This window comes from Mustela erminea, chromosome 16 (genome assembly GCF_009829155.1).
Source record: "Mustela erminea isolate mMusErm1 chromosome 16, mMusErm1.Pri, whole genome shotgun sequence".
NCBI lineage: Eukaryota > Metazoa > Chordata > Mammalia > Carnivora > Mustelidae > Mustela > Mustela erminea.
In genome coordinates, this window is record NC_045629.1 from 67,817,907 (window position 1) to 67,831,415 (window position 13,509).

General features: G+C 43.4%; 1 long non-coding RNA gene across 1 annotated transcript; it reads right to left on the reverse strand.

Moving 5' to 3' along the window:
* Positions 1-1,256: 1,256 nt before the first annotated feature.
* LOC116575290 lies at positions 1,257-4,647 on the reverse strand. The gene is made up of 3 exons (XR_004279683.1): positions 4,509-4,647; positions 2,303-3,843; positions 1,257-1,329 (listed from the first exon to the last, which is right to left on the reverse strand). It is a non-coding gene; the product is annotated as an uncharacterized LOC116575290 (long non-coding RNA).
* Between the last annotated feature and the right edge of the window lie 8,862 nt (positions 4,648-13,509).

Sequence of the window (13,509 nt, forward strand, 5' to 3'; positions counted from 1 at the left end):
TGGGGTGCCCAGGAAAGTGGATTCTGAGTCCAGTAGGAACTGAGCATTTGAGTCCAGTAGGAAAAAGTCCCTTACCTGAGTCATCCATTCATCTATCAAAAAGTATTTATCAAGCTCCTGTTGTGCATCGTACATTCTTCCAGGCACTGAGAGAAAAGCAGTAAAAACACACACAAGCACTACATCCTTTCTCAAGGGGCTTGTACTTCAGTGGAGGAGAGAGGCAATAAGTAAACAAATATAAAATATGCTAGGGAGAGATCAGTGCTCAAAAAGAAAATAGATGTGCATAAGAGTAGTAGGCGTATTAATCATGTCTCCTTATTTTCTGTATTTGTAATGCTTGACAGCTTGGAGCCTGGCTGGCCCTGGAGACACTGCTCCTTCCAAGGTGAACCAGTTCCTGGAGATAGTCAGCAACTGGCCCAGGGGTGTGCCTTTCATATGCAAACTTACCGATCTAAAGCCCACACGTGCGCGCACACACGCCCCCACTCCTCCCAGGTACCAGACAACTGGGAAGAGCCCCCACAGTCCTGAGCCCGCTGAAATTATTTAAAGTAGCCAATTCCTATTTGCCTTGCTTCACCTGCTCCTCTGCGGAGAAACCGCAATAAAGACTCTGGCTCACATTTTCCTTACTCCCAGCGCCTCCTACTGGACCCTCTCCTTGCTCCCTGTGTGGCCTTGTGTGGCAAGGCAAGCTCCTTCCTCTTGGGGACAACGAGTAACAAAACATCTTTTCAACAGCAATTGTCTTCTGATCTGTTGACTTCACCATACCTGGATTATTAAAAAAAAAAAAAACCTCCATTTTCAATAAAACAATAAGGAGATTTCTAATAAGGTAATATATGAGCAGATGCACAAAGAGAAGAAGGCAGCCATGAGGGTAGGCAGAGACGAACATTCCAGAGAGATGGTAAGTGTAGAGGTCCTAGGAAGTCATCCTCAGCATATCTGAGGAGCACTGTGGCTGCACCAGAGGTAACAAGGGGGAGAGGGGTGGGAAATGAGATCTGAGAGGCAGCGAAGCCGAGAATGAGGCTCAGCCATGGGGAGGTAAGGGATGTTCAAGCTACACTGTGGGGGCGCCGTCCAGTAGAAAGGCAGAGTGAGCCCTGAATACAAGCCACATATGTGGCTGAAATTTTCCAGCAGCCACATTTTAAAAGTAAAAAAGAAACAGGAGCAAACAATTCTAATAATCTATTTTATTTAACCCAACACATAAAAAATATCACTTCAACATGTAATCAATATAAAAATTACTAACAAAAAATTTTACTTTTCATAGGAAGTCTTTCAAATCCAAGTGTGCATTTTATCCTCACCGCACATCTCTGTTCAGACTCACCCGACTTCCGGTGCTTGATAACCACACGAGCCTAGCGGTTACCCCACTGAACAATGCACTTCCATATCTAGGATCTTTCATACTAGGATTTCCCCAACTTGCCTATCTCAGAAAACTGTTCTTATTAATAAACACATAGAGAGAACAATTTTCTCTGTCCTGACTATAGACTGAGTATCTGTGTCTCCCTGCCCCAAAACTCATAGGTTGAAACCGGATCCTTAATGTGGTGGCCTCTGGGAGGGGACTAGGTTGCAAGGGTGGAGCCCTCATCAGTGAGATCCTTGCCCTCAAAAAGGAGGGCAGCCTTCCACCAAGGTGAGGACGCAGCAAAAAGACAGCTGTCTATGAACCAGGAAGGACTCTCACCAGACAGCGCATCTGTCCACTCCTTGATCTTGGACTTCCTAGCCCCCAAAACTGTGAGGAGCACCTCTCTGTGTATGATACTGTGTTAAGGCAGTTCTAGCTAAGTACTCAAACAAAAGCACAGAAACACTAGTTAAACCAATTTAAAATTTTTATTTTAAAATGATTTTAAGCCCAAAGGAAGGGCAGAAGCGTTAAGGTGTTAATTTACACTACGAATCTCCTAGAGAGGCATAAACTAAGAACGCAGGTAATACATTTTTAAGAGCTGCGCTTTGGGAAGTCCTAGGAGCTTCCATCCAGAGACTCCCAGGGAACTCCTTCCCTCTAGGTTGCTAGGCAAGTAAGCTCAGAAATTCCCCATTTCCAAGGCAGCAGCTCTGCCATAGCTGATGTTCATGGGTGTCCTTGATGACCACTTAATGTGATATTCCCATTGAAAAAAAGTTTGCAAATATTTTTTAGAAATCCCTGGTTTTCTACAACTTTCATTTGTCCCTCAGGAAATAATCATTCCTCTTGGAAGCTACAAGTATTTTTTAGAAGTCAGCTTTGCAAAGGCACTTAAGGGCAGACCTCAGGTGACAGCATGTTCTGTGCAGACTGCCTTGTCACTGTCACGAGCGCAAGAGGAGATGAGACACCGTCCTGGCTGATGGCTCCATTCCCACCAGCACATGGCTGTGCGATGCAGGCTGTTTATTCATGAATGGCCACTGCTTCATGCTCCCATCACACAGGGGAGCTCTGTTGTCTAAAGCAAACCTCAGACTCCTGGGACAATGGCAATAATTTCTGTTTGCATTCGCAGCTACAACGCAGAAGGAGCTGCCCTCTATGGCAACTTCTTTTCCCATCCAGTCCACTGATGAAGCTCAGCACTCTGCTCTGCCCCCAAATTTAAAGAAAAAACAAAAATTCCATGATGCACTCGTGAGCAATAGGTACATTATTAAAGATTTTGTTGGAAGGCATCCGGCTAGCTCAGTCGGTAGAACATGGGACTCAAAGATTTTGTTGGAGAGAGTGAGGTTTTTTTTTCCCTTACTCTTCTTAAGGGTCATTTAGCTCTGCTATGATTCTCTATACCCATCATTTCATACTTTGTCACCAAGTATGGCTTTGCTTGCAAGGAGGATCATGATTTTTTTTTTCTTTTCTCTTTCTCAAGTCCCCCAAGATACACACAACCATGAGTTAATTACTTCCTCTTATTCACTGTGCATTAGACAGACCCAGGATTGGAGTCCAGCTCGACCACTACTGGTTGGGATCTGGGCGATCCACTTCACCCATGTGATGTGTACTTTCCACGTATCTAACATATAGACTGTAACACCGATGCCAACAAATTCTTTCAAGGTTTGATGTGAAAGGGCCTCCTTAATCTCAAAACATTTTGCAAACGCAAAAGATTGCAATGACTACCATTGCTGCCTCCAGAGGAGTGTCAGGGACAAATATTAATCATGTTGTGCCACAGGCAAGTTCTCCATGAAAGTGAACATGAGTGCAAAGGGGAGTGAGGTGGATGAACCGTGAGGCAGGGGTGAGTGCTAAGAAAAGAAGCGTCTGGACACGGATGCCTAACTTGTATCAGCAGTCTCTAACTTGTATCAGCAGTCTCTAACTTGTATTAGCAGTCTCTACACACTTACATTGCTTACTGTACCAGTCAGCGTTCTAGCAGAAAACAGAGAGCACACTCTAAATCATTCGAGGACAGGTTAATAGGACTATTTTTTTAATGTAGCATGTGGAGGAGCTACATGAGAAGGAGCAGTACAGTATCCCAGGGCTAGTGGTTGTGGGGGCTGGTACCGCTCCTAGTCCTGAGAGGGCCCAAAGCAGGAGCCGTGGGTAGAATCTGGAGGCCGAGGGAGTCATGTAGGGAGAGTTGACAGGTGTAACCCGCAGTTGAGGGACACAGCCAACACATGGGAGCATCTCAGGGAGGAAGCAGAGGGAATAAATACCCTGACCTCACTCTCTTCAATATCCTGCCAGGGATCTACATCAGCCAAATATAGAAACCAGAGGGCAAAGAAGACATTGACATGGTCCATCCAGTCTCCTAAAGCAGACTGGAGAAGGGTTCCTGTTTCTGGGGGGGTTCTCTGGAAGAAAACACAAAGGACATTTAGCACAGTCACTCCCATATAGAGTTGGATCACAAGCATATTGGGAAAGGCACTTGCTGCTTCTCTGAGTCCATGAGCACTGAGGAACTTGAAAATCCTGGGGCCATCTTGCCACCATCGAGGAAAAATCTGAGAATGAGAACAAGCAGAAGCACGCAAAGCTGAGCAATCTAAGATGACACACTCTGAACTCCTGAATCCAGCCACACCTGAAGCCAGCAAAACCTGCAGCAAGCCACAACTGAAGCTAGATTCAACAGTACTGTGAGCAGATAGGGTCTATTTTTCTTATGCTGGTTCCCATCGCTTTCTATTGCCTGAAGCTAAAAGATTCCCAATTAACACTTCTTCTTGTAAAAGAAGAAACTGAAATGCCAAGAAACCAATTAACTTGAAAAACTTCACATGTACACTAAATGGCAGAGCTGTGATTCTATTCCAGTTCAGCCCCCAAGTCTGCGCTCTCCACTACACCCCACAATGCCCTGGAGCCTCTTGTTCCCCTGACCTCTGTCATGGACCCTGATTTTCAGACATGCCTGTTTCTACTCAGGCCACAAATGCCTTTAGAGTACAGATTCTGCTGGAGCTACGTTCCCACGGAACTCATCCAGCCTCTCGCGCTTCTCTTTGTCCCTCACCTTACACCGTCCTCCTCTCCGAAAGCTGGTTTTCACGATCTGAAGAACTCAAAGAAGTCAGAGCTCTGACTATGTCGTAAAGAGAGAAAAATAAATCTTGCTGATTTGGGATACGACTATAAGACAAATTTCCACAATAGCCCTGGGAGTAAATGACAAGTTCCATTCTCACCAATGGCAGAATGCCATATTTTGACAATGGCTTCGACATGAGCAGTCTGCTGGGAGGGCGGTGCTGGTGATGCGTCTTGAAAAATCCTTTTAAAAGAGGCAATGTGCTTTCCCACATGCCAATTTGTTAAGAAAGGGGAGAAAATGTCACACAGGAAAAATGAGATGACTTTTGGAAAACTCAAACAATGATAGCCATTGATAAAAGCACGAATGTAGTAAAAAAAAAAAGAAAGAAAGAAAAAGAGAGAGAGAGAGAAAGGAAAGAAAGAAAGAAAGAAAGAAAGAAAGAAAGAAAGAAAGAAAGAAAGAAAGAAAGAAAGAGAAAGAAAGAAAAGAAAGAAAAAAGAGGAAGCAACCCTCCCTTCTCCCTTGCTAGAAAATTCAGAACACATTGTGTTCTTGGCCATGGAGTACACTCTGTCTTGGTAACTGGATCCTCACCTTGTAGGAAAATCAGTCAGACATGAAAAGGACATAAAACAGAGTGGGGGAACTTCCCCTCAAATTCCTCACAACACACATTCACACACACACATACAAACACAGTCACATAAGCGCACACCAGAAAACCTACCCAAATGCAGCAGTAGCAGAGACTGCTTTGGCTTTGGAGGCAGAAAAAACTGGATATAAATCTTGGCTCTGCCATTTATAGTATGGGAACACTTGAAAGACAACTTAACCTCTCCAAGCCTCATCTATAAAATGGAAATAATAATCTACTGCTTTGGCCTGTAGAATGTAGAAGGTTATGTAGAATCAGTAAGATAACATAGCTGGTGTCCCATAAATGGCTTTGATTGTTAATTAGCTTCCCTTAGGAACTGCTCAGGTCAAGTCTCCCTCCTAGGTCTTCAAGCATGGCATAATGGTAAAGCTTTGGTTTCAGACAAATCCGGGTTCTAGTCTTGACTTAGTCAACTCCTAACTCTGTGACTTAGGACAACGCATCAGTTAGCTTCTGCTGCTTAAGAAATGACCACAAAATCTCAGTAGCAGGGGTGCCTGGGTGGCTCAGTGGGTTAAAGCCTCTGCCTGCGGCTCAGGTCATGATCCCAGGGTCCTGGGATCAAGCCCCATGTCAGGCTCTCTGCTCCACAGGGAGCCTGCTTCCTCCCCTCTCTCTCTCTGCCTGTCTCTCTGCCTCCTTGTGATTTCTCTCTCTGTCAAATAAATAAAATCTAAAAAAAAAAAAAAAATCTCTGTAGCATTCAGCAATAAGCACTGATTTCACATGAATATCTATGGGTCAGCCAAGAATTGGCTACTCTGTCAGGTGGCTCTTCTGATTCCTCTAGCACTTGCTTGCACACCTTCAGGTTGGCCAGGAAAGCTTTTCTGAGGTGGTTTTGCTCCACAGGTCTCCAGTTCTACTCCTGGAACCAGCAAACCGTATTCCTCAGCATCTGGGTGTATTTTCATGGCTATAGTAAAAGCACCAGAAGGCAAGCAAAAACACACGAAACTTTCAAGGTCTCAGCTGGGCACTGGCATACCATTACTTCTGCCATATTCTATTAGTCAAAACGGGTCTCATGGCCAAACCCAAAACTCTTCAGTGGGAAGAAGTACAAAAGCACATGGTAAAAGTTACAAAAGAGTGAAGAATCAGGGAGGACAATATAATCTAGCTCAGAATAGTTACATAATATGCCTTGATTCCTAAATCTGTCAAGTAGGAATACTACTACCTACAAAATGGATTCTTTTAAAGATTTTATTTATTTTATTGTAAGAGAGAGAGCAAGGAGAGGGGCATAGGGGAACAAGAGAGAATCTCAAGCAGACTCCCCGCTGAGCACAGAGCATGACACAGAGCTCCATCCCAGGACCCCAAGATCATGACCTGAGCCAAAAGCAAGAGTTGGATGCTTAACCGACTGAGCCACCCAGGTGCCCCAGAGTGGATACTTTTAAATATTAACGATGTACTGTGGGCTCAGAACAATGCCAGGCTCATAAAGAACACTCAATAAATGTTGGCTAATAGTAGTAATTCACACTGTGGGAGTAGAGTGGCACCCTCCCCAATCTGTCTATAGTTTTCTGGGCTGCTTTACTCATTCATTCATTATCTGGCTATTTATATATATTTATTAACCCTCTTAATCACCATGTGCCAGAAACTTTCTCAGCTTGCTGACCACACACGAGTGATTTTCAACTAACATTTGCATAGCATTTTCCACATCCACAATCTAATTTGATCCTCATAACTACCTTTTGCTGTAGGTCTTACTATCCCTATGAAATGAGAGATGAAGCTAATATCTGAGTGATCTTCAGCAGACATGCCACAGGTAAGGAGTCACAGTGTCATGAAATCAAAATTCTGTACCCAGGCACTATTAGGGTTATTTCAGGATGGGACCACCACTTTGAATCTCCTTCTCACTCAGAATTCATGGATTCTAGAAGGTTTCAAGGAAATACCACAGTATTATCTCCCTCTCTGATTTCTTCCCATTCAGTTTTCCCTCCCTTTCCCTATGGTCCTCAGGGCTCCAGGAACCAAACTGAGGGTTACAGAAGGGAGGTGTGTAGGGGATGGAGTACTGGGTAATGGGTATTAAGGAGGGTACGTGTTGTGGTAAAAACTGGGTGTTATAAGCAACTATGAATCATTGAAAACTACATCAAAAGCTAATGATGTACTGTATGCTGGCTAATTGAACATCATAATAATAATAAAAAAAACTTTTTAAAAATCACAGTATTCCATGCCACATCTGATGCGTGTTCCATTCATTCTCTTACTTACTATGAAATAGTTAATGTCTGGCTTATGTTTGAAGGATGATGGGCATTATCCTGAAGAAAGAAATGGGAGACCAGAGAAAAAGTGGGCATTACAGACAGAACCACAGTGTGAGCAAAGGCAAATGGTGGGAAAATTTAAGGTACACATAAGAAAGTGAGGAAGTTCAATGTTAAGGCATTTGTTTCAAGGCTGAGATGGAGAAAGAAGTAGTCTGGTATTTTGTCAAGGAAGGCTGTGTAAATCATGCAAAGTAGCTTGGATGTTAGATTATAAGCAGTAAAGAGTCACTTGAAGGTTTTAAAAAGGGAACATGATGGAGACAAATAAGAACTTTCTAATGGGCTGTCTGCCAGCTGTGCGAGTAAAAGCTCTGAAGAGTGTCCCATCTTCGTAAAACAACCAGGAAGAATCCATGCACTTGGCTGCTTTGTAGAAAGGAAGTGGATGGAAGGGCTGGCTTGGTTGAGGTTGGACCCATCCTTAGTGATATAACCGATGGGGAGAATAGTTCCAGGAGCACAAAAGTGGGTCATGATGTCAGAGCTGAATATAGCAGCCCTGAAGTGGCTGGACTGTAAGGAACCGTGGAAGGCATTCCATCACCCCTCTTCTTACAGGCGAGAAGATCATCGCCTACATATTATGTACTCTGCTTAGCGTCACACAGGGGCCTCCTCAATGCCGTCCTGTTCTTGTCTTAACCCATTCAGACATCCCACCTTCTCTGAAGGTACACGGGGCACCTGAGCACTTATGGGGTGCAGGTAATCCAGAGGTCAGAGGACCAGAGCTCCTTGGGAGATACAGTCACTCAGGAACCCCTGTCTTTGTCTCAGTGACCCCAGAAACTATGAGTAGTAGCATCACTTGCTCCTCTTTCTTGGCATGGCCCCCAACAAGCCCTTCTCTCCTCATACGTCCTGCACTCTGGTCCCTATGGAGGTTAAGGAGACACGGGTACCAACGGCATGCAGAGCCAGCATCAGCTATCCTAAGAACAGATCTCAGAATCCAATGGAACATCTGTGAGCGAGCCTAAGGCTAATCCTATAGGAGATGCTGAGACCAATGAAAGTGAAAGACCTCAGGAAACTAGACAAAGGATGGCTAAGGAAGCCCAGCCTAAACTTCCAATCTGTCCAGTGGACACTATCTTAATGGCCCAACCCTTATTTTATTCCCCATACACTTTAACAGTCCCCTGGCAGCCGCCTTCTGCCTTCTGATCTGAATCCTTGCTGAACTGAAGAGTCTTCAATCTGACTCCCTGGCTCATACTTAGACATCAATATGTATGACTGTGGCTGTGCAGGTCAAGGTCTCCATGACTATTTCTCATCACTAAAGTAAAAGGCTGTTAACATTGCCAGCCCAATAATTTATTCACACAATTCTCCAACATCCCTAGCAGAAACTACACTTAAAATATACCAAAGGGAGGCCCCTTGCCTCTAACATAATGCAATTGTTATCATAAATCAGAAGAAAATAAGAGGAGATGAGAGAAAGGATAAATCTAAAGGAATATATCTGGGGCTCAGGGTCTGTTGGCAAATAATCATGTCTCGTTCCTCCCAGGGGTCTATGGCAAAAAGAATAGTATATTATTAGTGGAAAAGACTCTCCATAGAGAAAGATTAGCTGTGAAACAGGTAGCTCAAAAGACCAAAGGCAGGCACAGTGCCTTCTATTGTAGCTCTGGGTTGCTCCATGCAATTAGTGTCACCCCTGTGGGCTATGAAGTCCCGCTCTGGAAATAGAGGGAATCAGACAGGGTGAGTCTCCACCTCTAAGAGTCTGTAATTTAACCTGAAACCAGATTGAGGAAGATTAGAAATCAAAGCTCATGACTGCAGGGGAAATCAAACTGAGTCCCTAGGCTTAATTTAGTGTCTTTATTGTTTCTTTGTCTACTTTCTAGGTTTTCTTCCTTATGGGCAATCTAGTTTTCCTATAGCATAAAAAAAAATTTTTTTTTCAGCAAAAATATTAAAATGCTCCCACGGTGGGGGTCGGGGGAGGTCTATGGGTTTGTGGGAAAATGGGAAAAGGACAAGCTGTCCTAAGGTAGCAGAGACAGAGAATCCAAGCAGACCCACGCTCCAGGCCCACGTGCAAGGCAATTACAGAACTTCTCGGAGGAGCCTGGACTTCAGAACCACCCACAAATCAGTCCCAGGACGGCTCTGGACTGTCTCCTGTTGCTAGCTGGCTTGGCATCTGCCGTGTCAGTTGAAGCCCCATGTGGTCCACACTGCACACAGACACAGAGCCAGGCTGTCACTCAGATTCTGAGACGTTCGTTTGGCACGTGAAGCCCTGGGAGTTACCTCATAACAAATACAAAATAGAGGCTTCTGAGGGGATCTTCAAGGGATGTCAAATTTTCTGCAGCTTATTTTGAAATATATCTAAAAATCGTTTTTGCTTTCCACCAAGATACCTTCACAGGCCCCTCAAATTGGTTAGACATGTAGGTTTAGAGAATTTGGACATTCCAAGGTTAGCCATAAAAGTCAAGTAACTGAATAGTACCTAAAAGCTGCAAAGACTGTTCTTATAGGAAAGGAGCTCTTATTCAGAGTGGAATTCATATGATCTGTGCTAAGCACTTGACCCTCGTAGCTGCCCTCGAAGGAAGCATTTTGCTGTGGTTAGCAGGGTTGTTGTTTTTTTTTTTTTTAAGCAATTTTAATATTACAGAAAAACTGAGCAGAAGGTACAGAGAATTTCCATTTCCCACTATTCCCTAACCTCATTTCCCCTATTATTAACATCTTGCATTAGTGTAGTACATTTGCTTAAATTGATGACCTTTTTCTTACAAAAGTCCATAGACTACATTAGCAGTCCTTCTTTGTGCTGTACATTCCGTGGGTTTTGACAATAATATATAATGACATGCTTCCACCACTACAGTCTTTATTTTTTTAAGATTGTTATTTATCTATTTGACAGAGAGAGAGAGACAGTGTGTGAGAGAGAGAGAAAGAGAGAAAGAGCACAAGCAGGGGGAGTGAGAGAGGGAGAAGCAGACCTCCCGCTAAGTGGGGAGCCTGATGTGGGGCTCGATCCCAGGATGCTGGGATCAGGGCCTGAATAGAGGGCAGACACTTAACAGTTGAACCATCCAGGTGCCCCACTACTACAGTCTTATACAGAATAGTTTCACTGCCCTAAAAATCCTCTGTGCTCTGCCAATTCATTCCTCTCTCCCTCCCCATTAAGTCACTAGCCACCGCTGATCCTTTTACCATCATTAAGAAAACATTTTCATCCACTTTCTATTTTTCTAAAAACTTCATTTAAATGCAATTAACTAATAGTGTATTATTGGTTTCAGAGGTAGGGCTCCGTGATCCTACAGTTGTGTATAACACCCAGTGCTCGTAACATCACGTGCCCTCCTTAATGCCCATCACCCACTTACCCCATCCCCCCATCCACCTCCACTTTAAAGATAGGGAATCTGGGCCTCAAAGAAGTTAAGAAATTAACTTACCAGGCTAGCAAGAAGTCAGAGATCTACTAGGTGTCACGTGATTCCAGAGTCCCAGCATGCATTTAGCCACCCACCTGCCACTTTCTGACTCCCGTCTAGGTGCCAGCCATAGTGCAGGTGCTGGGAACATCATGATGACTAAAACAGCAAAGCTCCTACTTGTATGGGGTTCACAGACTAATCGGAATCAGTCATTAAACAAATTAGCACACAAATAATATAAACAGTGACAAATGCTTATAGGAAAACAGTAAGTCATAAAGTATAATAAGAATGCTCTCCAGGGAGACCTATAGCTTCTGTTGAGAGGAGGTGGCTGGGGTGGGAGCTCTCAGAGAAGACCTCTCTGAAGAAGGAGGAGAAGCAGTTCTTCTGGGGCAAAACTAGGGTGTACAAGGAAAAGGGGAGTGAATGTGTGCCAGAAAGAGCAGTTTTCACAAAAACCTTGAGATAGAGCAGAAATTGGCTCCTTGAGGAAACTCTCCCCCATACAAAGTGATCTAAAGTTGGTTTTCCAAATTTGTAACTAGTCAAGAGCACTTTTAAATATGAGATTTCTATGATCCAGAAAGTTTAGGAAAGTTCCATAAAAACATATCCTTATTCCCTAATACCAGGAGAGTGGCTAACCACCAATATTCATGAAGTGTTTTATGACAAGTTTGATAGGTTTGAATTTTATCTTCATCCCCGTTTTATAGAAGAACAGAGACCTGGAGAGAAGTAACTTTCCAAAGGTCATTAAGTAGGCACTGTCTGCAGACTGTGCCTCCTCTGGAGTGGAAGAGTAGCCTCCTAAACGTCCCCTCCCATATCAATAAATAAGTGAGAAATGCAGTGTCTGGAACACAGTGCTCATCGAATCAATGTGTGAAGAATGAATGAATGCACACATGCATCCACGAATGAATGAATGCCACTGGTACCAAAGGGAGGCAGCTGGATAACATAAGTGTTGGTTCTGGATCCAGTCATTCTTGCCAGTCATCTCTCCTCTAACAAAAAACTTTGTTTGTCTCTCCGGCCTCAGTATCCTCATCTGCTCATTAGGAAACATGTTATTTTAAATTGAGAAGATAATCAATACTTTTTTTTAATTCAACATAACTATCAAAAACTTTGGAAAGACGAAGGAAGAGGGGTGGGAAGGAGGCTACAGGCTTATCTGGATTCCCACACCTGTGGATTCATGGTTCACTCAGTCTCGTACTGCACATACTCGTAATGGTCACCACCACTCTTCTCCTCCTCACTCGTGGCAGACATTACTATTCAATCAAGGTGTGCTTTCTCACTGAGCCCATATGAAGGCTCAGAGCACAGGACTCCAGGCAGCCACTAGGGCACAACATCAGTGATTCTCAGGATGAAACCCATTTATGAGCACTATACCAAAAAGGACTTCTTGATTAATAGCGACTTCCAGTGAAAACTGGAGAGTGAGATTGGGATCTTACTGGTGGAGCTTTAGCAATCCTGAAATTCTCCAGCAGGACATAGGTCTTCATCAGTGTCTTAGCCATACCTAGGTTTTCACTAACTCTATAGCACTTTCTATTTTCAAGAGGGTGGTACATTCATCAGATGAGACATCAAGCATCCCTCCAGTCAAAAGTTGCTAATGATAATGATATAAATTGCATTTCCCTAGAACTAAAATTTCCCCTCTCCAGGGCTCTTCCCCCCTGCTTCCTTCTCTGGTCAACCACTACCTCAGAGTTACTATGCAGCCTTTCCTTTCATGTTTTATATTTTGTTTTTCATTTTGTCTGTCTCCCTCTATAACTTGTGAGATGCTTACTTTATTTAGGCAGATAGATGACAGATCCATCCATGCTGATACGTAATAGATCAAGTTGATTTATTTTTATTACTTTAAAATAATCCATACTGTAAATATGACACAATCCACTTTCCATTGTTTTGTTGATGAACTTTTACACTGTTCCCAAATTTTCTCTATTTTTTTATTTCATTAATGCTGTACTGGACAACCTGAACATGTTTCTCTGTGTATATGTGTCAGGATTTCTGTAAGATATGTTTCTAGAAGTGGAATAGATGGGTCACAAGGTATACGCAGTTTCAACTATACTAGATTTTGCCTAATTTTTTTACTTGTAATGATTTCTTTACAAGTCTATCTCCTAGACTGTAAATTCCTTAAGTGACTGGAATACATTAGAAGGTACCCAATTAATATTTGATGAGGAAAATCATTTAAATTTCAGACAGCGGAGTGTCAAGAGAATCTGGGGCTGATTTTTAACTCCACTCTTAATCTCTCATTTGCCCAAACCACCCTTAGCATAAATACCACTGTCGGCTGAATTGTTCCCCCAAAATTTGTATGTTGAAGCCCTAACCCTCAGAACGTGACTGTATTTGGAGACAGGTGATTGAGTTAAAATGTGCCATTAGGGGCGCCTGGGTGGCTCAGTTGGTTAAGCCACTGCCTTCGGCTCAGGTCATGATCTCAAGGTCCTGGGATTGAGTCCCGCATCGGGCTCTCTGCTCAGCAGGGAGCCTGCTTCCTCCTCTCTCTCTCTCTGCCTACTTGTGAT